At 33.9% G+C, this 27,532-nt stretch overlaps 1 long non-coding RNA gene across 1 annotated transcript in view; it reads right to left on the reverse strand.

Moving 5' to 3' along the window:
* Nucleotides 1-27,532, reverse strand: part of LOC123615154 (uncharacterized) — a 508,039-nt gene that overhangs the window by 363,292 nt on the left and 117,215 nt on the right. Inside the window, exon 2 of the long non-coding RNA XR_006722712.2 lies at nt 26,959-27,018. This is a non-coding gene — a long non-coding RNA (uncharacterized LOC123615154). The remainder of the gene's footprint in view (nt 1-26,958; nt 27,019-27,532) is intronic.

Genomic DNA, 27,532 nt, shown 5'->3' on the forward strand with positions numbered 1-27,532 from the left:
CTAATCTTGAACAAAACCTCTTCTGGAGGACTGTGATGAGAATAGATTGGTTGGCTTGCATTCTAGAATAATTCATGGGTAGCTATGAAACTTAACTCCTGTTCTTGCAGCTCACCCAGTCATATATGCAATTTATTTCACTCATCTCCTGGCTATTCCATATTAAAATGAAACACAGAGGAGTAATAAGGAGGGCAGGGAATTTGAGTACACATTTTTGATGTTACATACTTGTTGTATAAATTGGAGATAAGTTCCTTACCATTTCTAAGTCTAGATATTTCTCAACTATAAAATTAAGGTAAGTAGAATAATGCATGTGGAAGCATTTTGCAAACCACACAGCCCTATTCAAATACTATTAGTGTTAGTAGTCCAAAAGCTGCCCTTATGGAGTCCTGGAATCATTCTACTATATTCCACATTAGTGACAATCAGATTATTGTGTCAGTTTTCAAAAGTTTTTAAGATGATGAAAAGAATCTGGTGAATAATAAAAATGAGTCAAGCGATGAACAAGGGGCACTGTGAAGAAAGGTTAAAGTGGTGGGAGAGAGTTAATCTGAAAGAAAACAATAATTGGCATTGGTTCCATCATTGTTTTTCACACAAAGAATGGAGGTAAGCTGTTAGTTATCACCAGAGTCTTAAACAAAATGGAACAGACACACATTGACAAATTACAGAAAATATAATAAAGTTCAAGTAAACAAAAACTTCTTAAATATAATGGCAATTACATACTGGAATTGCCTTCAAGAGGAAGCTTTATTTTCCTGGAAACCATCAGCAAAATGATTTCAAATTCATATACCTTGTGAGTGGGTAGGCCAGGTCAGTTGGTGAGCTGTCTGCTTTGACAGTGAGCGCAAATATGTTTATTTACTAAGGGTAATTACGCAGAGCTCTCTGAGAGTTCAAGCCTGGCCCCATTTTCAAGGTTATTTCTCCTTGTCTGGTCTGTGGACTACTCCAATTAGAATCATTACTTTCTTGTTAACAATAGCAGATTTCTGGATGCTACCACACCAGCAATACTTAGATGCTCTGAGAGGCAGACACAAAGTCAAAATTTAATAAGTACCTAAAGTGATTTTAATGCACAATAAGCATTGAGTTATTTTAAAAACATAACCTAACAATCTGAGTCACTGCTCTATTCCTATAAAATTATGTTAAACTTTCATGGTAATTCTCAGATGTCACCTGAGTTTTCTAGCTCCTACCTAGTTTCGTGAGCCTCCATCATACTTTAATTGGTAGGTAATATTTTCATAACTTTATGAGCAACTAATAAGTTTTACTTATTTATCATTTGGTTCTGTAATTGTCCAGTTGTAAGGGAGCAAAGAAGCAATCTCTTCCTCCACTCCACCAGCTGACACACATACTCTTTTCTATACATATATCTGGATGGCTTTTCTAAAGCAAGTGGGGAGAAAAATATTTAATAACTGCTTAAAAAATTATTAAAAACACTACATATTTTCCTTAAGTAAGTCTATAGCTGGGCACAGGGGATTTTTATGGCAGTGAAAATATTCTGTACGGTACCATAATGAAGGATACACAGCATCATACATTTGTTAAAACCCACAGAATGTACTACACTAAGAGTGAACCCTAACATAAACTATGAGCTTTACTTGATAATACTGTATTAATACTTATCAATTGTAAAAAATGCACAGCACTAATCAAGATGCTAGGAATAAGAGAAACTGAGTGGGGAGAGAGGATTTTGTGTGTGTGTGTGTGTGTGCGCGCGCAGTATGCCTGTGTCCTCCTCTCTCTTACAGATCCAAGAAGAGTTGTTGGTTTTTTTCAGTCTGTTCAATTTTTTCCTCGTTGCTAGGATGGAGTGGCAACTTCCAAACTCCTTACATTTGGAGCTAAAATTCAGAAGTCTGAGTTGCATATTTTTGCCAATGTAATTATAAGACCCGAAGTTGCAAAAATAATTGAAATTAAAAACTGGCAGTCCTATGAGTTTATGACAAACAAGAATGACTCTTATTTTTAGATTAAATATACTATATTGCTTAAAAATTTTCTCTGAATTAGTAATTTAATTTCTTAATTAATTTTTCTTTTATATTGAGATGCCAAGAATCAACAATTAGGTTGAAATAAGTATCTCAGGCTTAAATGAATTTGTATTTCTAGAAGAGGTAAAACATTAAGCCAAAAGGAATGAGACCATCCTCTTCTCTGACTCAGTCTTATAAAGAAAATAAAACTTGGTAAGTTCTTACTTCTGATTTAATATATCTGGGGAAAGTAGACCAATGAAGATGCTGGTCGGTGGAAGACAATGACAGAAACGCTGAGCTCTGCTGACAGACCAGTGCTGCTGTTGCTACATTCTGTCTGTCTGACTGGTGCCCTGAAATTCATTGTTTAGTATTTAGGCTTAGGCTTTTGCAGAAAGTTTCCCCCAATTTTTTGGTTAAGTTAGTTTTTTCTCTATCATATTCTATTCTTATACCCACCCACAGTGTCTGCTTCTGTGCCAGTCTCCTTCAAATCCCTGCCCTCGTGAAGCTTATTTTCTGGTGGGGGAAGACTAGTATAAAATAGAATTAAAATGTAGAGGAAATATAGAATACATAATACAGTCAAATGGCAGTAAGCACAATGGCATGAAAGCCAAGGAAAAGGGATAGGCAGTATGTATGAGGTAGTATTCAATTTTGAAAGGGGACAAGTAATACCTCATTAAAATGTGACGTTAGAAAAAATGACCTGAAAGTTGTGAGGAAGCAAACCCTGTGGATCTATGTTGGGAGAATATACCAGACTGAGGAAAGATCAAATGCACAGACCTTGAGACTATAGTTTGATGGGGATGTTCCAGAAAGAGCTGGAGGAGAGCCAGCCAAGGGCAGAGCGGTAGGACTGAAGTAAGAGAGGTAATAGGGGAGATTTAGTGAGGGGGCAGGCAGTTTGCATCAGATTTTACCAACAGGTAAGGATAATTAACAAAACTGAAAACATTAGAAATGAAGGAAAATAAATATGTTATTTATTGCACATTCCCAGATAAAAGAAATTTTGTGAGCACATCTTCTTTCCCTACTAGATCTTGAGTATAGGTACTTAGCCCTACACATCTTTAATTCCTATAACAATGGGGTAATTACTTGCAAAGAGTAAGCACTGTGAAAATTCTGTTGAATAAATGAACACTTAATTGGAGCAACTGAGTGAATGAAATGTAAATAAATAAATACACAAAGAAACTGTCTTAAGCAGAGTGGGAACCTGTTGGCTTTCTTGGTTGAGAATCCCAAAATCTGAGTTAGCTTTGACACTACAAGAGCACCAGGACCTAATTTCTCTTCCTCTCCTATCAGCTCTGCTCTGTTTCCTGTGTTAACTTCATTCTCAGGTGTCACGTAGTGGAATGACACTGGGCATAGCTCCAGCATATGCACTTTTAGATACAAAACTATAGAAAAAAACTGAAAAAGAGAGAAAGATTGAGACTGAGGGTAAAAACTGATTTTCTCTTTCATCAATTAAGTCTTGGGTATGGTTCCTACTGGCCCAAATTGGGTGAACTAGTCACTACAGCCAAGGAGAAGGGATATGATAATTGACTAGCTGGGCAATCAGAGCCCACTTCTAGAGCTAATAGTTGCCTAAGAAAATTCAATTCATACTTTATGATAAGAAAGAATAGACTATTAACAGTAAAAGAGCAAGTGTTCACTTAAAAGAGAGATGTGTATTCTCGTCAATCTGTAGGTCTCAAATTTATCTCCTGTGCAAGGCTAGATACTGTGAAATCACTGAGGACATGCTGGTCTTCCAAACTAATTCTAACTTGAACTCTACTCATATATCAGCATGTTCCAGTGGTTAACAGAAAGTTATTATTATCTATCATTAATGACATAACATGCATAAAGATAAGAGTTTGAAATAATACATAAAATCCTTTTCTCCAATTTCAGGAAAAAGTAAATAATAAAGAATCTAGTTGTTGAGACTCGACTATATTCCCATCTCCTTTGCATTCATCCACCCATTTTATGTCATTAGTTTTTGGACTTCCATGTGATATTTAATTAAACTCTTGATTTATTATTAAGATCTAGTGAGGACAGAATATGACCTATGCATTAGTTTTCCATTGTTGCAAAAGAATTACCCCAAGACTTAGTGGCTTAAATAACAAGCAATTATCTCACAGTATCTGTCTGTAAAGAGTCTGAATTTGGCTTTGCTGGGTGTCTGTGGCCCACTCCAGGTTTTCTCATGGTTCAGGGTTTTCACGGGGCTGCAATCTCCAAGGTATCAGGTGGAGCCACAGTCATTGGTCACTTAAAGCCTCAACTGTGGGAAGATTTGCACCCAAACTTATCCCCAGGGCAGTTGGCAGACCTAAGGTCATCACTGATTGACCACACAGATCAATTTCTTGACAAGTGGGCCTTTCCATAGAGTAGCTGGCAATGTGGTAGATGGCTTCCCCGAGGATGAGGGCTCTGTGAGAAAGTGAGCAAGAGACAATGTCCAAGACAGAATCCAGTCTTTGCAATTTAATATTGGAAGTGACACCCTATGGTTTCTTCACTATTCTACCTGTGAGAAGAGTCACTAGGTCCAATCTGTACTTTTGAAAAAGGGATTATATAAGGACATGGACGCCAGGAGGCAGGAATCATTGGAAGCCAGTTTAAGACTGCCTACCACAATCTGGACATCTCATTTATCTCAAGCAATGAACAGAAGAAGGTCCCCAATAAATACTTGTAAACTGGCAAGTGCTTCTTTAAAATTAATGATATCTCCATAGAGAAATAAAATCTTTTGCCAGAGTTCAACCTAACAATCTAATTTTAGAAAAAATCATACTTATCTTCAGAAGGTTTTGTATTATTTAGTATATTGATGACATCAAAATATTTTGACATGCCTTCAGAGACTTAAATGTAATTTTGATGCATGATGAGCAAAATTAGGTGATAGTTTAATTAAGATTATGTTAATAAGTTTTTCCTTCCTAATACTCTGATTTGAAATGCTTTAGTATATTTGTTCTTAGTTTTATTTTAGCCTTAAATTTTCTAACATTTGTAAAGCTTATACAAATATCACTAGCATTTACTTTGAGATTTTCTAGAATTCCTGTAAAATAGACTTTGATTTTTTATTTACATTAGAACTATAATCTGTAGAGAAAAATGACCCAGTGTTTACAAAATTAGAACTAGTTCATGGGAATATTTTCAAACCATGAATTTTTCAATTTGCTAATAAAAAAGGTCACAAGACAGAAATATACCTATTTCTTCCAGTTTGTTTTCCTGTCTCAACAATCACTTTCTAAGCATAATGACTGAGAAGAAAGAACACAAGAAGTTGATAAATCCTGATTTTAATACCTATTAAATGTGATGTTGGGCAATAACTCTGAGTCCCTACACGCAAATCAGTAACAGACACAGCTCACATAGCTGTAAAGCCTGGATGATGGGAGGCATATGAAATGACTTGTAAATTGCCAAGTGATATAGAAATGGAATTTATTCCTCTTAGGTAACTGAAAAGACACAAAAACATACATGAAAAATGTTCTTGATACTTGCTTTAATAAATTAGGATTTCTGGGTTGTAATAATTCCTATTTTTACCATCTATTGAATGCTTTCTCTGGAGCAGCTTTTGTGACAGAGAATATGAAGATGAAAAACACACAAACTTTTCCTTCATATAACTGAAAGTTTATGGATAAAAATTGTAGTACAACTAGACATTTAATAAAATTGAGGAAAGTTTCAAAGGTCTAATATCAGATTGTCTTATTAAGTCTTAAATTAATACTTATAACTAAATCTTGTCATAAGCAAATATAAACTCTTCCCAAATCAATTCTGAGGGTAATGACTAGAGAAAGAATACTTTTAAATTTCATCATTCTGCAGGTTTCATTTCTGGATGTAATAATGTTTTTCAGAGGCAGCAGTAATTTTACTTGGAAATCTTTGTGAATTTTTTGTAGATGTGTTATTTATGCAAGTAAATCTAGAAACTTAGAATGTTGATATTTTAAGACTTAATAATGAATTAAGAAAATTGTTTCTTCCCAAATGTGATAAAAAATGACAGTGTTTTGTCATTCATTAAACACTTAACTTCTGCAGTTGTTTGGGTGGATGTTTCCTCAAACAGAAAATAACTCAACCATTTACTTAAATTATAATAATGTATCAACTGTAACAGTTTATTTTGATATCAACCTATATTAATCAGCTTTGGCTGGGTAACAAACAACCCAGTAAATCAAAGTGGTTTACATAAACAAGTATCTATTTCTTTCTCATGTTGTATGAAGCCTGTAATTTGTCTGTTGCCTCTGCTATAGGTCTATGGATTTAACTGAAGGTTTTCCCCCTTAACATTTTATTCTGAGATCCAGTCTAAAGGAACAGCTTCTATCTGGGATATTCTATTCTTGTGGCAGAAGCAAAAGCACAAGATAGACCAAGCAGAATTAGTCTGTTTCCATTAAAGCTTTTGTTCATTCATGGTATGCTGTCATATCCACTCAAAAGCCATTAATCAAAGTAAGTCACACAGGCAAGCCTGATACCACTGGGCAGGAAAGAAACAATACATTTTCACAAAATCAAAATCTAAAACAAAATCCTACGTGTAGATACAGTAGAACTTATGTCCTCATTTTAAAGATGTACAAATTCAAATACACAGTTTAAGGGTCAGTGTGGCTTAATAGTTGAGAACATGAGATGTGAGTCAGATCTGAAGCTGATTCCTGGCTCTGCCACTTACTAGTTGTGTGATCTTTGGCAATGACCTCTTTATCTGTAAAACAGGTGGTAATAACCAATATTTCAGGATTGTTATTAATATTTAATTAGATAAAATAAATGAAGAACCCAGCACAGTATCTAGAACATAGCAATCACCTCCTAAATGCCACCTTTACTTTCATTGAAATAAACTTCCTAAGTCACTGGTGAGTGAGTGAGAGGAGCTGTAATGAAATTCAGAATTAGTGCTTTCATTTTGTGTTATTTTATACCATATTCTTTTTTTTAAGTAAATTATTTTAAAATAAATATCATATGACAGATTTTCTCTTTTACTAACTGGTAGATCTTTTATTAGTGTTTTAATCAACTCCCTTAGACTCGCATTTAGCACATGAAATATTTTCCTTTTTGAATTTAAACACTGAATACATTTGCTCTTTATTTGACCTTCATTAAGCAAATGTGGTTTTTTTTTTAAAAAAAGGGTATTTTTAAATAACCTAGTCATGTTTCTCCAAACAATAATTTTTTAATATACATTATATAAATCTATTACCTGGTATTAAATTACTCCTTTTTTATGTAACAGTGGATAAAAATACTGTTACACGGGAATCCAAAGGCACAAGGTCTAAACAAAGCTATAATTAATATAAAATCCAACAATTTGTTAGAAGAACTAGTATGAATAATGTTTACTAAGATTAAAAGCACAATCATGTTATAAAATTATTTTGGAAATAGATTTTCTTTCTCATTTATGATGGATATCCAAAATGCCAAAGGAATCAAGTAAAGAATAACCTAATGCAGGAATTTTTATTTTTCAGTTAAATGGAACTAAAGCACCAACATGATAATATCTCATCATTTTCTTTCCCTGCATTCTCAACGTCAAAATGTTAGTATTGGCATAAACAATTAAAGTTGAGATAGACTTTGGACGACTTGCTACAGAGAACTGAAAGAAAATAGAAAGCATCACTTGGCTTCATGTGGGACAATAGATAACCAAACAAGGCATTTAAAAATAGAAAACCAAACATCAAACAAACAAAAGCCCAGATGATATTTAAAAAAGAAAACAAAACGGCTAAATCTGTTGTTTCTGACCAGAAAAGCTGATACTATAGTCAAGATGATCAAAAATGTTTTTCCAGCCCACTTGCTTAGATCACTGGCTCCTTATGCACTGTGTGACACAAATATATATATTTATAAATCCTCTAACATCTGAAAATCCAACCACTGTCAGAACAACCAGTTGCTGAAATTAGAAATTCTAAAGCAACTATATAAAGAGCCATCCTCAGCATCACTTCAGTTGTATGAGAAGTAGAAATATTTGGCAAACAGCATTTAATGAAAAAAAGTCATATAGATTATTGTATGCTTTAAGAGAACAGGGAACCAAGTTGGTTGGGTTGTATCTTCTCTTAGGCCCCTTGAAACATGAAAATACAGTGAGTCTGTGAATAATGACAGAATTGATTTAGTTGTATATAGGTAGTACTGCTAAGCATTTTGGATTATGGGAAGTAATATTTACCAGAAGAGCTGAGAACAGAAGTACTTGTGCTGCCAGAATCATAGAGAATTCATAAACTGGTAACTCTTGTATAAGGTAATTAAATTTGGTACAAGCAGTTGCTACAGAAAATACCATGAAAGAATAGAAATAAAGACTCAAGGTCTTAACCTATCTTTTGATTGAAGTCTAAGAACTAGGTCTGTGCCATTCCTTATTACCAAATGTAGCTCATGAAAATAGGAAGTCAAACATCAAAGTTGGTTGGCAATCAGGAGTAAAACCATACAACTCAATTAATGTATCCAATACTTTATGAAAAAGATGTGTCAATTTCAAGGAAAATCAAGCGCAAGGACCATAAGCCTCATTTTCAGGAAACTTAGAGGAGGAAATAAGAATATTTCTTTGAACTGCTCCTCCACAGCACCATTCTTTATATTCTATCCTAAAAGTGTAAATTCTTATGTTAATTTGGTAGGATTATGGATTAAATAATGTTTCTTTACTATTATTGCAATGTTAAATTTCACAATTAATAAAACTACTGGTTTCCAGATGGACAGTCTTCCTTAGTAAGACCTGGAGCCTGCTTATCTTCTTCAGTGCCTAAAACAGTACCTATCTGTTCAAATTCCTTACTTGAAATTTTTTCTCTTTTAGAAAAAAACTTGTCCTTCTATGTCATAAAAGAAATAGAATCCATCATATTAACAGTTATCAACTGACCACCCTTGTAATTTATAAATGTACCTACAATATTCCTAAAATGTTTACCTCTTTTTGTCCAGCTTCTAATGAAAGGGTGTCCCATTTTTCCAAAGCCAACCCACATGCTTGTGTTTTGAATCCATCTCTTCTCCTATCTTTACAAATGTTCATGCTGTCTCATATTGTTTTATCAATTATTCCTTCATTCTCTCTTCAATCTCTTCATTTTCCCTTCCTATCACTCTTGTCCCTCAGATTATGAGCATGAACTACGTAACAAACAAGTAAGTCAAAATCAAACTCAGCCAACCAAATGGAATCCTTTCTAATGACCTCTCAACTGCAAAACCCACTAGATTTTTTGTTGTTGTTGTTGCCTTTAACTTACTGCACGTTTTGGCTTTTTGGACATTCTCTACTCCCTTGTCTTTTTTATACAACTCTCCTTGTTTTCTTCACAACTTCTGGCAATTCCTATTTATTTATTCTAAGATTTTGCTGTCTCTATCCATAATGAAAATTAGTTTCCTTGGGCTCTATCCTTAGCCTACTGTAATTCTCATCTACACATTCACTGTGAGTGAACCTATATCTGTATATTGTTTTTAATCAATGCATTTATGTTTTCCCACAGGTGCCTAAAAACAGAGGGTTAAGATCGTGAATTTGGAAGTCAGATAGACAACGAATTAAGCTCTACTTCTTCTACATATAGGCTTCTGAACTCCACCTCTATTCCAGGTTCCAACAGATGTTCCCATTCTGAATCTGCCTTTATCCTTCTGCCTTGTGTTTAGTATTGTGACTATGCTTGTGTCTGCTCCCAATGCCATTGGACTATGAGAGTATGTGAGGTGGAGACACTTTCAGTGTTCTCCAATAAATGACCCAGTAATTAGAATATGTGTGAAGCTGACAACTGGGGCAATCAGCCCTGAATTGATTCATCTTGAGTTGAGTAATATCTCTTCCCTGACTTTAACTTTACTATAGTGATTTTCAAAAGCTTTTAAAAGATGCTGTAGGTGCTTATTCTAGCATCATGTTGTAATACTGGTAAGGACAGAATTGGATTCTACTTTCCTATCATCATTAGCACCACTGTTAATAAACTGGTTTTTTTTTATTCATTAACTTTTAAATTAGAGTCTCTAAAGTGATGTGTTCAAGGAAAATCATTAGGGCACTAGAGGAAAAAATACAGATTCTATTTATATTCAGATATTTTATTTAAGATAAAACATAAGAAGTTAACATTACTAATGCTTCACATCCATATTAATAGCAGTATGAATATATAATTTGTAGCTGAATGTATTAGTGTATACTAAGCTGTGGGTTCATGAGGCTGCTGCTAGTCAACTTGTGTATGAATTAGATATAAACTCCCCTTCCTGCAGGTAGTTACAATCCCACAACAAGGAACATAGCTTGGTGAACAGAGCACTCAGTGTATTTCTACCTTAGTCTCCCCCTTGGGTACATGCTGTGGTGTGGCATATGACCTATATACATTTATGGGGTGTCCCCGAATTTTCAGAAGCATTTCATTGATGGAGTGATCAATCATTTTCTAGCTTAGAGCAAATCTTGACAATTTCCAAAGTCATTCTAGATTATAATCTTACAGTTTAAATTTAAAGATTTCAGAGATGATAATGATTTCTAGATAGGCATGGCATTACTTAACTAGTAAATAAACACAAGTAAATAACAAAAATAGTTTTTTTTAATGCTCATGGCCATAAGAACTCTATTTAGAACTCACTTATAAATTACTTAAATTCAAAGAATTTAACATACGGGTATAGTAATGTAATGGATGATAATTTATATTTATTAAGCACTCGTTTTTGCTAGCCACAATTTGAAGTGTTTTACATGAATTAAAAATTTCTTTTAGAATAAGGGAGGTATTCTTATTGATGTACAGTTTTCCAGATGTACAGAGTAGGAAAATGAGGTGCCCAACCTTCCCAAAGAAATATGCTTAATAAAAAGCAGAAGGATTCTACAGATATTTAAAGGGCGATATGAGAAGATGACCTTGACTCATCTTCATGTGACTAGAAGGCTTAAATCCCTTAAACAGGGATGTAGTCCATTAGAACTATGCTAGGGTTACCACAAATATAATTGCTTATTATTAGTTCACCATCCATCATCCGTTCATTTATTAAAAACATACTTATTGAGCACCTACTATGTGCTAGTCACTGCTCAAGGCACTAAGGAAAGAATTATGAAGAAGACACTTTGAATCCGTAAGATTCATGTACCTTAGTGGTGGAAGGGTGTCTTAAGAAAAATATTCTTTCCAAAAATAATAAAATAAAAGTCATTTCTCCTCTCTAGTCCTACAATATTGTCTGTTTGGTTTTTTTTTTTTATAATATTTCATGTTCCCTGTGTCATTATTTATATGCCTAGAAGGGCTTTCATATTTTTTAGATCATTTAACTTTCTATAAAAGTTCTTCAGGGTTAGAAAATGTGAAACTAATGTTATTTTCATACTGATGTACTTGGCTTTTACTATTTTATCCATTCACCTTGTATTATGTCTGGTCCTGTGGAGTCTTTCAAGTCTTGACTTGGAAGTTCACTTTATATGCTACTGTGCTTGGTTAAAATCAACATGTTGTAACACTAAGCAAAGTGGCTATTGAACACAAAAGAGAAATGTTTTGAAATGAAAATTTAAATTCCTGTGATGCAATTCAATATCCCATAGTTCTACCTTCTGAATGAATGCATAGACTGATGAGATAAAATAAGTAGTGATTTTCTTGGTGGACACAATTCTGGCAGCTTCAAATGTGCAGAACATGGATACAAAATGGGAAGTGAACAACAGTAAAAGATACTTAATCAGCATCTAAACCAGTGTTTTTATTACAAAAAGCTCATGCATTTTATTTTATAAGTGAAAAGTATAGCCATTTGCAACCTAACGGACAAGTATTTAAAGTTATTGAAAGTTATTCTACTTAAGGTTAAGTCCTGAGTAGAACTGCAAAAGGTAGAACACTAGAAGCAAAGAGAACAAGGATTAAGGCTCATCAATATAGTTGTGCTGAGAAGTGAAAGAAGAGAAGAGAGTAACACAAAAATAATGACTACCTAGAAGACAGCCTGGAACCATTAGGTATAGGAGAAACTAACTTTCCACAGCTCAGTAACTTTGGAGGGCATTAGTGTTCTACATTATAAGATGGTAAGTCCGAATGACCCAGTATTTGTGCACTCTGTCTAAATATTCAAGAAAGTGAGTAATGTAGACTTCTAATATTAGCAAAGATGTAATCAATTCTCTGTGACATTAATTTAACATTATATAAAATAGATCTAAAATGAAAGTTAGACTTTTTAAAATGAAGTATTGGTCTGCAAGTTTTGTATGACTATCTTATGCCCTGAGAGTAATTTAACACATATTCCTTAACGTGTTACTCTGCCAAGACGTAAAGTGACCAGGACAGCAGCTGCATCTGTGTGTATGTAAGTTCATTATACTGTGATAAGTCAATAGTGTAATTCTTGACAGGAAAAGAGAAAAAATATCATTTTGTTAACAAAGTATGGTATGGTCTTTCAAACAACCAGACAATGTGTGTATCTTATAGATCTTTTTGATATGCATAAGTGGATAAATAAAAGTTTTAAGATGAGACCACTGCATGTCATTAAACCAATAAAAACTAGTTTGGGATATTAACTTTCATAAAGAGAACTCTCTTATGAGATGATTAGATAGAATTTTTGATAAAAAGAATATTGACTTATATCAGAGTCCAGCTAACATCCACTAAATGTAAATGCAAGTTATAGATGTCTGGAATACAGGTCTTCCCTACTATCAGGAAGTGGAACATTTCTATGAAAAATTTTGTAAGCTGAAATGGTATAAAGAGAAGAAGCAATTACCTTGAAACACATCTTGCTAATGGATGCACAAAACAAATCAAGATAAAACACAGATGCTCACAGACACAGTTCAAAACTATGGCAGTTTGATGCTGAGATGCTGAGTGTAGTTCCCAAGGAAGGAGCTCGGTGTTGCCTCTACAAAGGCTCACAGCAAAACAAACCTGAATGCTATTTTTTGCTCTGTGTGTGTGTGTGTGTGTCTGTGTGTGTCTGTGTGTCTGTGTGTAAGTTAAAACCCTCTTTGGATTTCTTTCAGTTAGCAAAAACAGGTACTAATGTAGGTCTTAAAAAGCCAAGTAATGTAAAGTAAACTTTCCAGAATTAGGGGATACCTATATAGGGAAATGTCAAACCATTCTATATTTTATCCTACAATATATTTTCATAGGAGCACAAACTTTTAATACTGAAATCTGATTTTTAAATTTAGTTTACACTCAGAGTCTCTTTATCTATCACTAAACAAATTGATGCAAACTCTGAACATTAAAACTGGTAGTATCTAACTTCTAACCATTTATTTTAAAGTGAATTATTACTCTATATATCTAGTTTGGAATTTTAATATTTGATATGACTAATTACAAACACTATCACCACCATCCTCCTTCCACTAGCACAATACACTTCTCTGATCCTGCTATTTTATTTTATTATTAAAATATGTTATTTTGGCAGAATTACTTGGACATTTGAAAGAAAGGCAGAAAATGAGTATTTGATCCCATTGGAGGCATCAGCACTATATATTTCTGAGAAAGAAAGTAATTACAATTACCAAAAAGATTCTTAAGCATACAAAAAATAACATTTTCATAATTCTCCTATTATTAAGAATGACCACTTTTGCTAAAATTAGGTCTTTGGGTACTTCCTCTTTGTTTCGTGAATTGTCACTACTAGAAAAAAAAAGGATAAAAATTCAAGAATGTTTTAATCATCAGTTATGCTACCTAAAAATGTTAAACATATTTCTATTTATTAATCAATTTTGCCTGTAAAATCATTGAAACTTTCATTTTGTAAAACAATTTTAGGGGTTTGCCAATATAAGTAATGGTATCTGGAGGCTACATAAACACAGTAGGCAGGAGCACTCTAATGGAACAGGTAGTCTTTTTCACAATTCTGCTGGGATAAACCTATAAACCACACTATCTTGTTGAAATTTAGCATTTCCTAACACATGCTTCTTTAACTGATTATAAGTAAGTAAAGTTTGTACTCTACCTTAACTGCTACAGAAAAGCTAGCTCTATTATTAGCTACAGTTAATGAAAAGCCCACATAATTTCCACATGCTTTCCATACTTCTCTAATTGGGTAGTCTCTTATGCTCTCTAATTAGGTAGTTCCTTGAGTTTCTATCACTAAAGGCATTTCTTTGAATTGAAGCAGTGTTTGAAGTCTTCTGTAAACCAAGTCCAATCAAATTCCAGGCAGCTTTTTGATACTTGCAAGCTAATGCAAAAATGTATATGGAAAGCAAAGAAGTGAGAACAGCTAATATGATTTTTTTTAAAGATAAACGAAGTTGGAGGATTCATCTGAGTTTAAGACTTAAATGAGGCTACAGTAATCAAGACAGTGTGGTGTTGGCATAAGAATAGTCAAATAGGTCAATGCAGAAGGGGATAGAGTACAGAATTTATAAGGTTATAATAGAAAGCTATTCACAGTTTGAATAGTCAGCTGATCCTCTCTGCAATTCATATGCAACAAAGTTAACCTTTACTTTGTAACACATAACATGAAACTCAAAGTATATCATAGGCTTAAATCTAGGAGATAAAACTGTAAAACTTCGAGAAGGAAACACAGTAAAAACATGTTTGTGACCTTAGGTAGGCAAATATTTCATAAATAAGATACAAAAAAGCACAAAAGTTAAAAAAAAAAAGAGAGAGAGAGAGAGAGAGAACTGTGATTTCATCAAAATTAAACCTGCTCTTGGAATACACTGCTAAGAGAATGAAAAGGCAAGTCACAGACTAGAAAAAAATATTGGCAAAAAAAGTCTTCTCTACACAATAAAAAACATGAATCTAGAATATATAAGGCCTTTTAAGTTATAACAAGAAGACAAAAAATACAACTTAAAAATTGGCAGACATATCTCAACAGGAAATTCCACAGAGAAGATATATGGGTAATAAACAATAAGTAACAATGCTCAACATAGTCATAGGTACTCCTGTAAGCACACTAGAAAAGCTGAAACAAGCAAACAAGCAAACAAGCTGATAATACGAAGTATTGGTAAGGATGCAGAGCAACTAGAACACCCATACTCTGCGGGAGGAAATGCAAGATGATACAGCCACTTTGGAGAACAGTTTGGCAGTTTCTTATAAAGCTACAAATACACTTACAATATAACCCAGCTGGGGTATTTATCAAAGATAGGTTATATGTTCACATAAGTAGCTGCATTTCTAACGTTCACAGCAAGCTTATTTTTATAATAGCCAAATGCAAGAGACACAAAACTTGTGGGACATCCATAAAATGGAATACCACTTAGCAATGAAAAGGAATGAAAACTCAACAGAATGGATGAATGTTAAAAGCATTATGCAAAGTGAAATAAGTCAAACACAAAAGTTTATATACTACACGTACATGATATTTGAGAAGAGACAAAATTATAGGGATAAAAAACAGATTAATGATTGCTAGAGGCTAAAGTGGGAAAAGGGGGTTAACTGCAAAGAGACCTTTGGAAACTTTTCAGAGTGATGGGATATTTCATGTTTTGGTAGTAGTTGCACAATGATATACAACTGCCAACATTCACTAAATTGTACACTTTAAAAGAATGACTTTATCATATGCATAATATACCTTAATAAACCTGATTAAAAAAACACAAAATAAAAACCTTCCCATTTGATTCCATTTCATCCCAAAATATTACTCCCTAGAGTACACACTGGGGCTTAATTAGACTGGTGTGTCTTAGAGCACTGGAGGCCTACCCAATCTGGAGTACAGTGTAGAATACAAGTGAAGAGGCAATGAATGTTCAATGTAATAAAATAACCTTTAATATTTAGATCAAAAATATTAAGTAAATATTATTCCCAAGATGTGATAAGAGGTCAGGGGCCACCAATCTGAAGATAATATGTGAAAATGTTCAATGCCAAATGGGGAAGCACAAAGCTAGGGTACCAGGCAATCATTATTAAGTAACTGATTGCATGATAAAACTGCAGGTGATAAAGTTGCAGGTGTGCTGGCAAAGATTAAAACTGTAGTTAAAAGAAAAAAAATCAGTATAATAGTACTAAGTAGTAGACACAAGCATGCAATCATTATCTGTTTGTTTTTTGCTTTTTACTTGCTAGCTATCACCGTGCTGGGGTCAAGGGCTAGGAGAGAGTAAATCATACAGTAAATATGATCTGATATAAAGAGTGGGTCAAGAAATCTCTAGAGAAAGGGACTCGGCCATGAGAGCTACAGTGGCTTAAAGGAGGTCTAAGAGAGAAGAAGGGAAGACTAAAGATGTTTTCATTGGGGGAGCAGCACACATTTATGAAGATAAATGTGGGAAAAGGGACTCATTAACTTCACTTCATTACTTCATGCCTTATGTTTTCATTATTAAAGACACATTAAAATTTTGAAATAATAATTCTGGAGCACATTAATTTAGATGTACCATGTTTACCTCTATCCCTATAGCTATCTAACTGAAGAGAGGTGTATATGCCACAGTTTTAACATAAAACCTTGTATTTTAGGAGTTATTTTTATTCTGTAATGTAAAATGTCTGACTCCTTAAAAACAAAACAACAGCGAAGAAAAACCTAGGATAATTACTGTCAGTTTGTAAAAGATTATCCTATGTTCATGAAATATTGTCTGTTCTTGAATTTTCTCAACTATTATGTCAAAAAATTTTTTAAAAATTATATATTCTATTATAACAATTAAAATATGTTGTATGAGATTGAGAGCCCCCAAATTATAAAATTATATGGTAAGTTAGTAAAATATCATAGTCAATATTAAATTCAGGACAACCTAAAACAAACTTGTTTTCCTCTCCCAACAAATCCTTTTGCTACTTGTTTCCATGAACATCTCTACTTACAGTAAATTTCTTAAAAATTAAATAAAAATATTTAAACAGTTTCTAATTAAATAACATACTAACAGGCTGCAATTCTGACTCTATATTGAGAAGTTTTATTTTTAATTCTGAAACTGCTAATGAGGAGTTGGGTTATAGGTAAAATAAGTCCCATGAGCTCAGCTTTTTCACAGTAAAATATATCAAGAAGTCCAGATCCAAGATCAGGTTAATATGCTAAGATCAGAAATACTAAAATAAAGCTAGAATGAGGAGAAAATAGCAAAGCAGAAATAAGCTCTAAAGGTCTGATAAATGGAGCCAGTAAAGTACAGCATAGGATAAGATATGCATAGTTCCAAAGCAACCTTGGATTGCAGTCTGACCCTGACTGTAGCGTTAATTCCTGTATTTTCTGCCTGAGTGCCTCCTAACTAAACTTCAACATATTTCTTTTTTTTTTTTCCTACTGCTGTCTCCTGCCTTCTTCCTCTTCATTCCTTCCTTTCTTTCTTCTTCCTTCTTTCCTTCCTTCCTATCCTTATTCAACAAGTATTTAATGAGCAATTGCTATGTGTTAGGAGCTAGACACATGTTAAGCATTAAGTTATTTTAATATTAATAATGCATTATTTTATTTAACAAAATGTTATCTAGCAATAGGGAGTTTGTATTATTCTAAAATAGTGTTATTATTTTTCTCATTACAACTATATTTGCATATAATTTGTACAAGTTATCACGAAGTAATCAATGGTTTCATTTATTTGATTTTTTTCAATTAATTGCTTGAAAATTTCTACTTGCATAATTTTCAGAAGGTGCAATATTCTACTTTTGAGCCTTTCTTCTTCCATAAACTGTCCAAGAACCTAAACACACACTGTGTTTATGTGGAATCTGTCCTGTGTCTGATGCCTGGAATAGAGGTGAGTGAATATTTGAAGCCATGGCTTCCCTGACATATTATTGCCATCTAAATAGTGGAGGTAGCACTGTAGAGACGGAACTGTGTCCTCACTGAAAAGATAATTAAAAGGTCTTGGGATACAAATCACACAGATCGCCTAGGTCAGACTTTCTATCATCTATGCCCCTAGAACTCCTATTTCTAGTGTTCACAGACAGTTACCTCCTGTGGCTCCATGGTTGTAGTGTCATCCTCACTCACTTTATGATGTCATTATGTATAGAGAGAATAAAAGTAATTTAGTTATTCCTCAGGAAGGTTGGTCAAAATTTGATTTTTAAAAATTTATTGACGATTTAGAAAAGTTTCAGCTTCTGAGTTCTGCTATTGACTGGCTGGTGAAAGCATGTTAGCAATAATTTAACTATACATGGATATGCTGTACACCACATAAATATACCCTCCTCTGCCAAACTCAGCTTCTCCTTACCAGATCTCCATAATACTCTGCCCTACTCCAAAGTATTTCTTCCATCCCCCCACAAACCCCAAACTCCCCACACTTGAGGAGACTCTAACTAAAAGTCACAAAAGAAAGAGATGATCATTTAGCCAATTGTGGTTAAATTCCTTCACATCATGTAAATTTACCAAAACATGTGAGTTCCAGGTGAACAAATTGCTAGGGTCTTTCCAGGGCTTGGAAAGGGCCTTTGCAAAAGTGGAGTTTTGAAGCTTAAATTTCTTTCTCTTCATAATACACCTGCTTTTAATGCGATTACCAACCCTTCTTATGCCCCCCAAATATACACATAAACTCATAGAATCCCAGGAATCTCCAAACATCCTTAAATGTGCAGGGCTTTCCAGATGAAACCACCAATATCATGTTGGTGCCTTGGTTAAAGAACTTCTCCTATTAACTTTCAGCACACACGAATACACATTTTCTGGGGCTGAGCTAGAGATGGTGCTGTGGCAATAACATCTCCTTAGATCAGGAATTAATAGAGATCCATCAAGCACATTTAGATGAAACTTTCATGTAGAAGATCACATGTGAATCCAGTCATTAACTACTTCTATGTCGGAGTCAATTTTCTAGCACGAGACACCCATAATCTCTCAAAGGATGCCTTAGGGAATGCTTATACAATGTTAATAACTGAATTTTAATGAGGAAAAAGGGACTACCCTCTTGATATAACTGATATATTTTAAATCTTTGAGAACATCTTATTGGAATAAAGAATATGAAAAAATAATTTTACACCCTTTTTAAAACCTCATGTTGTATCCCTTTTAATTAAGTTTAAAGTTACAGTCAAGTGTGTTCTAATTTTAGAGCTAAAGAAGCCATGTGTGTGGTACTCTGAGAAGTTAGGTTATAAACATAGTATACTGGTGTTCCTGGGAAAAAACAGTATGTAAAACACCTCCATTGGTGCATTGCTTTCACTGTCCTTTAATTATCCATTTAAGTGTTTATACATTCCCCATTCTTAAACAACGGTAAGCCATCTTGCAGTGAAGGCACACATTTTAACATCTTAATCATTTTATGGACTAACATCAGCCTGGATCTATTCTACTCACTTTAGTAAGTGAGCAATCCATACATTTAATTATGTCATCAGAGTATTACTCAACTAAACTTCCTGGTATACTAACTAGTGAAACACCACATTGTGCTAGCTCACCCAAACTGCACACAAAATACTCAGCTGAAAATAAACAGGCTTTTCACTCTTAAATTTGAAAAGGCAAACCTGTAAAATGAGGCAAATTTTACATGTAGTTATGCCTTTAAATGTTTAATAAATGACCCAGATGGAAAGGAATTATTAACAGGAGCTACATATTGCAAATCAAATGAGGTGCAGAGGTGTTAAGGTCAAGCTTGACTAGAACATGATGAAATGTACATAATTCACAGGGATATGGTTAGATATATAAAAAGAAAGTGAAGTAATGAGATGTATCAAAAGAGAGGCAATTGGAGAATCATATATAAGCACTGTAATGAGGTGCCTAAGCCTTAGAAAAGTTAGATTTTAAGAAAGAAGGACTGCATCCAGGCATAAGGAAACATATTTGGATTCTTGTTGTTTTATGTAACCACTAAGAAAGGCTCTTCCCACCCTCACAACCCCAGCATACTTCTTGCTTCATGTCCAGCAAATCACTTTATGATCTTCTTGCTTTGGAAAACTGTTTATATTCCTGTAATAGCACCTCCCAGTTGGGTAAGGCGATTTGGTCAAGAGGTTGCTGACAAAATTGAATTAATTAAACTGCACTTTAACTAAGGTAATTCTGTGTGAATTTTTTTTCACATCTAAATGGCAAATGGATTCAAATGTCACAGCCAATAATGGAAAACAAAATAAAAATAGCAAGCTCTTTCTATTGAGTCAAATTAAGAAGGAAAAATTTATCTAGACAAAAAATATTTGAAAAGATTCCAATAGCAAGACTTACAATGATGAGACACAAATTAGGCCAATAGATTAGCTAAATCCAATTTATCAGTATTGAAACTATAATTTTTTTTTCATTTGGAAAATAAGCAAATTTACAGAGAGTAAGTAACACTTTCAATTCTCTTCTTCACTTGGCTTAAGGAAAGAAAAATAACATATCTTTATATGTATAGTATATGCTCATTACAACAGAGGAGGAAAAACTCTACCTTTACTCATCTTAGGTTTTCAGCTGGGATTCATGCAAAAAGATTAACAAGAGAAAAATAAATAATAGTTTCATGCATGCAGAACACATAATGCAGGAGAAACCTAAACCAGAAGTAATTTAAAATGGTCCCTTAGAATTCCAGCATATATAGCATCTTGAACAAAGACCTATATATTTGTAGAGAAATGACAGGACAGAGGAAAGCAGTTTTAAAACTCCAAGGGGCAGCAAACTGTGAGAAGGTAAATGGGAGGAAACTAATGGAGTAAGTTTTGTCTGAAGATTCCTCGGGTGCCATTTCTGGGTTGATAAGTCTGTCTCTAGTAAAAGGAGAATTTGTACCCTGCCTTTCAGCAGTAAAAGGGGCAGCTTTGCTTGGTTGGCTGTTTCTTAATTGCCATCAGCTCAAAATTATTTTTACATCAAGGAGGCATATTTTGGGGTGATATATTCTGGTTTCTTTCAACTAGAAAAAGAAAAAAAATACAGATAACTAAAAAGTGGAAACTAGAAATCACATTCAATTTCAACAAAGAAAATTGCTGTTAAAACTTTGGCCTATATATTTAGATACAAGTTTATTTACTGTATATTTGTAAATTAACTTCATTATACTGCTCTATTAAATAAATCAGTAGCAAAGACTTTCGTGTCAGAAAGAAATTCAAATCTTGAAGTAGCTATGTAACTTTAAATTATTACTTGGTTTTGTGGTTGTTGTCAATTGCTTATTTGTTTATTTCCTGTGAAGGAGATCAAAATGCTTATTTTTTATTACAAATTTGATTTGATATTATAATTTCTCATTTTAGAATTTCCATTTGATACTTTTATTATACTTTCTATTTCTCAGCCAAGATTTTCTTTTTATTGATTATATTTTTAATCTAATTGAGCATAGTTATAAAGATGAATCTTATTTTTAAAGGTGCATCTTTAAAATCCCTGGCTGATCATTTTAACATCTGTATTAACTTGTTGTTGTCTCCACTGATTATCTTGAGGATGGGTTACAGTTTCTTGGTTGTTTATATATATATCAAGTAATTTTGCATTGAACACTGGACATTTTGAGTCATATTGTGGAGACTCTGGATCCTGTTATATTACTCTGAAGAATGTTGATGTATTTTTCTCAAGCAGGCAGTTAATTTGATTGAATTCAAACTGCAAACTCTAACCCTTGGGTAGCAGCTTAAACCAAGGTTCAATTCTTCCCTCCTCAAACCCTTAGTAGACCTTTTTTTCCAACCTGCCTCATGCTTTTGTGATCCAGGGTTCAGCCAAAGTGTTGGAAATAATTTATAACACAGAATCTGGGGCACCTCCTCTCCGGATTTCTTTTTTTCCTCACTTTTCAACAGATGTGATTATTCTGAAATCTTTTTGTTCTTCAAGCCAGAAAGACTATGACTTATCAGTTTTAGCCACATCTGAGACTCCATGACTTCCTTCCCTCAGGCTAAAATTAGAAGAAATAGAAAAGAAAAGAAAAATTCACACCCTGTGTTCTTTGTATTTTCAAGTTTCAGCTTTCCTCTAGAATTTGCCTGGTTTTGTTCACTTTCAAGAGCCTTCAAGTATTTATTTTTTATGTTTTTTTTTCAGTCTATGCTGTTATCTGTGGTATTATTGATTGGTTAAGAGCATGCTTGAGCATATAGAAAGTAAAACATATATGGAGAGAGTGAAAGAGAAAGTTGGTTGCTAAGATGTATTGTAGTGAATGAGCACAGTTTATTTTAGTTCGTGAGTCTGGTTCCTTAGACACTGGAACATGAACCATTCTAGGAATTCCTCTGGTACCTTGCCCAAAATGGGCCATGTTATAAACTACAACTAGCTGCTGTGATAGATATCTGGGTGGTCAAGCATCTTCTTAACTGCATTCAGCCTTTATGGTAGATCATCAACTTTCATGTGATTTCACTATGCTCCCCAGTTGTACAGATTGTGGAGTGGGCCATCAGATCCCACTCTGGTCTAACTCCCATTGGAGGAGTCCCTCATGCTGTTTCCTCCTCTCAGAGGCAAGAGCCCAGGCGATCCAGCTGGCCTAGGCCCAGTCTGGTTAATCCAACACCAGAGGGAATCAATGAAGTTTTGCTAAGGCTATTTGAATATCTGAATATTTTAGGGAAGCCTTTGCCTCTTTTCCCTTCTCTTTTACCATTTTTCCCCTAGATTATCTCATCCATTCCCCGAACCCAAATTACCTTCTATATGCTAATAACTACCAAATTTATATCAGCAACCCACTTCTCTCCACTGAATTCCAAATTGGAACACCCAATTGCCTAATTTACATCTACTTTGAATGTCTCACAGATATCTCAAATTTAACATGTCAAAAATCAACTTATTAATGTCTACCTCCCTTCTCCCCAAAACTTCATCTTCCCCAAACTTTCTCTACTGAGTTGTTCAAGCCAAAGACTAGGGCTAGTCTCACTCTGATTTTAAAAATTCCTAGAAATAACCCATTTCAAAATTAGGCAAATATGATGATTAAAATTTATTTGTATTAAGAGGAATGCACTTATTCTAAAGTATCATTTCTCACATATCCAGTGGACAAATTATCCACAAATTTGAAAATTACTATATCTGTGAGGCCAGTACACAGAGTGGGATAGCTCCTCAGAAGGAAGTAAAGTGTCTGGCAATATCTACCAAAATGACAGATGCATTTACTTTTTGATCCAGAAATCCCATCTTAGGGAATCTAAGTAACAACTGGGGTATTCGAATATATATACACAAAGTTGTTAAGTGTGGCATTCTTCAGAATAACAAATGATTGGAAACAATTTAAGTACCAGCAATAAGTATCTCGTTAATGAAACTATCTTTTATTCTGCAAAGAAATATGCAGTTTTGAAAAATCAGAAAATTTCTAAGTTTAGATAGGGAGAGATTTTGAGAATACTTTTATAAAGAGAAAGAAAAAAATAATAAGGTGCATAACTATGTATGTTTTATGCCACTATTTGTAAGATAGGAAAGTGGTAAGTATAATGAAGTTTTTATTTACATAAAAAAATGAGGAACTAATAGAAATGGTGAATGAGGTGGTGGGACAAAGACGGGAGTAAGGTTTCTCAGTATATATATTTTTAAATAGTTTTGTTTTTGAATCATGCAAATATACTAATTACAAACTTTACATACATTAAATTGATAAAATTCAGCTGAATGATAGAAAAAAGTAGCAATACATTACTTGAGAAAAGCTTATCTAGGAATCATTTAACATTAGAAAGTATTAATGTAATTCACAGCATTAACATTTTAGAGGAGAAAATCTGTATTATTACTGTCAAAGTTTCAAAATTAAAGAAAGGTACATTAGAATATTCTTTTCAAAAACACATCTCTTACCATTTTATTTCTTCTCTACATATTATCTCAAGTATTGACTCAGTATGGTTTTCCAACTCTAATAAATTAACCATCAAATATCCAGTACTTGAGTGAAAACCACATGTTAACTTACCAATGTTAATTTTGGAGAGTAACAGGTAATTTATAACAATGGGTAAGAATCTCTGAATATTCATTTCCTAATAGTTTTAATTATTTTAAGAGGTGTAAAAATGGCTGACCATGTACAAGACATCTTAGAAATTATAGAACAAAGGCTAAAGCAAAACACTGCCAGTTATTTCTCCAGCAAAAAGCAAACAAACAACCCCCCCCCCAAAAAGCCAGGTTTATTCGGGATCTATAAAGAATTGCAATTAGGGGTATGCAACCATGGTGAGCCTAGTGCAAGTACCTATGTAACAAGGTAATGTGGACTCAATCCTGGGAGACCTATAGTATTCAAAGAGTCCACTGGAAGAATTGAGAGTTTGAAGTACAGTGGCTTTTCATTGGCTAAGCTGTGACAGTCTCTCACTGGTTGAGCTCTTGCAGGCAAGAAGAGCAAGCCTTTCTTCTTCCCGTTGAGCTCTGCTATCATCCTAGGGTTTGAATTCTCCCATAGCTTGTCTCCCAACTCTATTTTAATTGAAATTTCTATTAATTTTTTTACAAAAACAATGACGATGCTTAAGAATAAATAGGAAGGATTGTTGAAACACTGATTCTTGGGGTCACCCTCAAAGATTCTCATTAAGTGGGTTTGGAGTGGGGCCAGAGATTTGGATTTCTAACAGGCTACCAAGTAATACTGATAATGCCTGTCATGAGAATGCTATTTTGAGTTGGACTGAACTAGACTAGAGCACTAAGACAAAACTCTACAAAGATGATTAAACAGAGGAAACTGGGAAAGGAGAACATGAATTACAAATGATAAAGGTAGAGAAATTTACTAATTGGATGAATATACACCAGACTGCATGTCCTATATTACAGTAATACAAAAGCACATGAGATCTCTAAAATTATCACACTCTTTTAAACTTTCTATACCCTTGCACATCATACACTTTTCTGTTTGCTAGTCCCTCCTCTATCTGCCAAAATTGTAAAAAGCATCATGGAATGTGAATATGTCTTAGATTTACTCCATAGGGAATCACTGAAGGACTGAAAGTAAGAAAACGTGTAGGGGAGAAAGCTTTTCTTCCCACCACCTTCTTAGGTCTGTACCTAAGAATTAAACTGACATAAGACAGATTAATAGGAGAAAAACATAAGATTTTATTTGGAGTCTTCAAAAAGAAAAGAAAGAAAAATGAAGACCCAAAGAAGCTGTTCTGCCCAAAAGCTTATATACCCTTTTCAACTAAGAATGATAAATTGCAGGGATGTTACAAGACAGAAGGGCTTGGGCTAGGGGCAGTTAGTTTGTAGGGCAGTGACTAGGAAATATATGAGAGGTGGTGTGACTCATGGATAATAAGGGTATTTTAGTAAGTTTGTTTGTACAAGTCCATTCTGGCGTGGATTCCCAGTCTCTGGTGGTGAGAATGTTCTCCCCTTCTTGTCCTTCAGGGAGGACATCTTTCTCAAGGGAAATTTTATGACCTGCATTTTGGTAGAAAATGGGAGGTCAGTGAGCTGTTCCTGCATCTGCTGTTTCTCAAGTACCTTCAGTTCAAAATAATCAAAATGCCAAAATAATATATTTGGGGTGTTACGTTCTGAAACCTTTCACATGATAATAGTGTAGTTTGCTTGGATTAGTGTGATAGAATAGATTGCTAAGGTCAAGTCGGAAAAGGTACTTAAAATTTACAAACCATACTTAAGTTGTCAATTAATTCTTGACCAATGTGCCAAGGTAAGTCATTAGGAAAATGACTGTCATTTCAACAAATGGGGCTAGAACAGTTGGCTATCTTCACATAAAAATAAATGAATTTAGACACTTATTTAGCCCAACATACGTAGAAACTAACTTAAAATAAATTATAGACCTAATATAAGACCTAAACTATTAAATTTTTAGAAGAAAACATAGCAAAAATATTTGTACTATTGAGTAAGGCATACATTTCTTAAACAGGACATTCAAAAACACAAACTATGGGAGAAAACATTTGATAAGATGGTCTTCATTAAGACTAAAAATGTATGATCTTCAAAAGATACAGTTAAGAAAATGAAAATGCATGCCAGATAGTACAAGAGAATAAATGATGTAGAAATACATATTTGACAGATGGCTTATATCCAGAAAATATTTACAAAAAACAAAAACAAAAAGCTTATACAAATCAACAATAAAACAAACAACTCATTTTTAAAAGGGCAAATTATTTAAACTGGCACTTTGCAAAAGTCAATAAGCTTATGAGATATACTTAACATTACTAGTCATCAGGAAAATGCAATTAGAAATCTTAATAAGATCCCACTTCACAGCCACAAGAATTGATAAAGTTGAAACAAAAACAAAACAACTGACAATGGCATGTGCTGGAGACTTAAGGCATTAAGAGAATAAATCCTGAGTTCTCACCACAAGAAAAACATGTTTTTCTATTTATTTAATTTTATACCTATATGAGGTGATGAATATTCACTAAACTTACTGTGATAATCACTTCACGATGCATTGTAAATCAAATAATTATGCTGTATGTCTTAAACTTACATAGTGCTGCATGTTAATTACACCTCAAAACTAGAAGAAAAAAAATAGTTGTATCTCTAGCAGAAATAGCAATTCAAACTCATTTTTAATCATGTTCATATTTTGATCCTTTCCAGGAGTAAGTAGTTAGCCATTAAGACAGTGACAGAGATACGTTTATTGCTTAGATAAGTGCAGCAAAAGAAAGCATGCTCTTTGAAATGGGATATGGGACAGGGAAGTTTCAAAAAGGTAGACAGCAAAAGCAGGACTGTTTATAGGAAAGCTTACCTTCTTCAGGCAGGATAGCAGGTTCCTCTGGGCAACCGATGAGATGAGAGCCAGGCATTCCTGGGAGACACACATTGATGTTTTGATTAAAAGACTGCCCCAGAATGAGCAGTTAAACAATAGATTAAGTAGGATTAGACAATAAATGAATGGGAAAGCTGTAGAACACCAGAAACGTCTTAGTTTATAACCCCCCACCTGGCCTTTGTGTTACTGCAGTTTATTTGTCATTATTTCTCACTGTACGATGATGCAGCTGGAAGCACTGATGATCTAGATCACTGATATTCTAAAGATCCTTTACACTGTCCTTGGAAGTCAATGTTCAATGCAATTTGCTTATCTAAGAAATTTGGATCTACTAAAATTATGAGGCTAAAAAAAATAAGTCAAGAGCAACAGCTGTCAATTGTTTGTATCCTAAAGCCTATCCACTCTTCCCTAAAGTCCATTCTGTGCACTCTCAGTTCCAGTTTAGCATAGATTTATCCTAACTTAGGTCTTCCAACATTGATCTGGAACTGGCACTTCTTAAATTTTGTGGTTTCAAGGAGGATTATCAGACACAAACCAA

The sequence above is a fragment of the Camelus bactrianus genome, chromosome 12 (assembly GCF_048773025.1).
Source record: "Camelus bactrianus isolate YW-2024 breed Bactrian camel chromosome 12, ASM4877302v1, whole genome shotgun sequence".
Taxonomy (NCBI): domain Eukaryota; kingdom Metazoa; phylum Chordata; class Mammalia; order Artiodactyla; family Camelidae; genus Camelus; species Camelus bactrianus.